The sequence below is a fragment of the Colobus angolensis genome, unplaced genomic scaffold, assembly GCF_000951035.1.
Source record: "Colobus angolensis palliatus isolate OR3802 unplaced genomic scaffold, Cang.pa_1.0 Scaffold66, whole genome shotgun sequence".
In the NCBI taxonomy this organism is placed as follows: domain Eukaryota; kingdom Metazoa; phylum Chordata; class Mammalia; order Primates; family Cercopithecidae; genus Colobus; species Colobus angolensis.
In genome coordinates, this window is record NW_012120265.1 from 1,347,504 (window position 1) to 1,349,553 (window position 2,050).

Here is a 2,050-nt window from a genome sequence, read left to right on the forward strand (position 1 = left end):
TCTCAAACTCCTGACCTCAAGTGATCCCCCGCCTTGGCCTCCCAAAGTGCTGGGATTACAGGTGTGAGCCACTGCGCCCGGCCCAGGCCACACCATTTTCATCCACTGACTCATACAACCTTGTTTTATGTATGTTTGTTTAAAGACATCTTCTTTAATATCTATGGTGGATTCATTCACACTGAACTCACAGCCAGCGGCACTGAAACTCATGTCTGCATGAAGCTTCTCTATAACGGATTTTCTCCATGAGGTGCATCACAGACTTTTTTTTTTTTTTTAAGTATTTTATTTTTGGTGTGATCATAGCTCACTGCAGCCTTGACCTCCTGCGCTCAGGTGATCCTCCAGTCTCAGCCTCCTGAGTAGCTGGGACTACAGGCTGCACTGGGCTAATTTTAAAAAAAATTTTGTACTGCTGGGGGTCTCACTATATTGCCCAAGCTGGTCTTGAACTCCTGGCCTTGGGCAGTCCTCCTGCCTCGGCTCCCAATGTGCTGGGATTACAGGCGTGAGCCACCAAGCCCAGCTATCACAGCCTTTTGGTACTTAGGAACCCTGGACAGCATTTCAGTGTCTGGGGGAATTTCAATAGCAAAATCACCAACAAAAACCACAAGAATGTGGCCAGGCACAGTGGCTCACGCTTGTAATCCCAGCACTTTGGGAGGCCAAGGTGGGTGGATCACCTGAGGTCAGGAGTTCAAGACCAGACTGGCCAACATGGTGAAACCCCATCTCTACCAAAAATGCAGAATTAGCCAGGCGTGGTGGCAGGTGCCTGTAGTCCCAGCTACTTGGGATGCTGAGGCAGGAGAATTACTTGAACCCAGGAGGTGGAGGTTGCAGTGAGCTGAGATTGCGCCATTGCACTCCAGCCTAGGCAACAAGAGTGATAAAATAAAATAAAAAAAGAAATTCACCACCCTAAACTCACACCTTCCATCTCCCATGAGTGCATGCCCATGAACATGTGCAACAGCTGCTATGCTGCTGTTTTTCCTGTTTCTCCTCTGGGCTTTTGTAGCCTTGTGGTGGCCCACATTCTGCTGTAGTTGTAAACATCCACCAGATCTCTGTGGCTTAGAAAAGCTGGCCAGGCACGGTGGCTCACACCTGTAATTCCAGCACTTTGGGAGGCCGAGGCAGGCAGATCACCTGAGGTCAGGAGTTCGAGACCAGCCTGGCCAACGTAGTGAAACCCTGTCTTTACTAAAAATATAAAAACTAGCTGTGTGTAGTGGCGCACACCTGTAATCCTAGCTTCTTGGGAGGCTGAGGCAGGAGAATCGCTGGAACCCGGGAGGCTGAGGCAGGAGAATTACTGGAACCCGGGAAGCTGAGGCAGGAGAATCGCTGGAACCCGGGAGGTCAAATTCACAGTGAGCCAACATAGCACCATTGCACTCCAGCTTTGGCAACAAGAGTGAAACTCCATCTCGGAAAAAAAAAGAAAAGAAAAGATAAACTAAGGCTGTCATACTTAGAGTCTCGTATCTGTAATCCCGGCACTTTTGGGGGCTGAGGCACAAGGATCACTTAAGGCCAGAAGATCAAGGCTGCAGTTTGCTATGGTTGCGCCACTGTACTCCAGCCTGTGTGACACAGTGAGACCCTGTCTCTAAATAAATAAATAGGGCAGGGCATGGTGTCTCACGCCTGTAATTCCAGCACTTTGGGAGGCCGAGGTGGACGGATAACCTGAGGTCGGGAGTTCAAGACCAACCTGACCAGCATGGAGAAACCCCCATCTCTACTAAAAGTACAAAATTAGGCATGGTGGCAGGCGCCTGTAATCCCAGCTACTCCAGAGGCTGAGGCAGGAGAATCGCTTGAACCTGGGAGGTGGAGATTGCAGTGAGCCGAGATCACGCCATTGCACTCCAGCCTGGGCCACATGAGTGAAAGTCCGTCTCAAAAAAAAAAAAAAATCCCCCAAAAGACGGAGGTCACCTGGAGGCCCAGGTCCCCTGCCTTTCCCAGGGGCTATCCTCAACCCTGGCCCCACATGAGGCCAGCGTCCCTCCCCCTTCCCTCCCGGTCCAGGGAC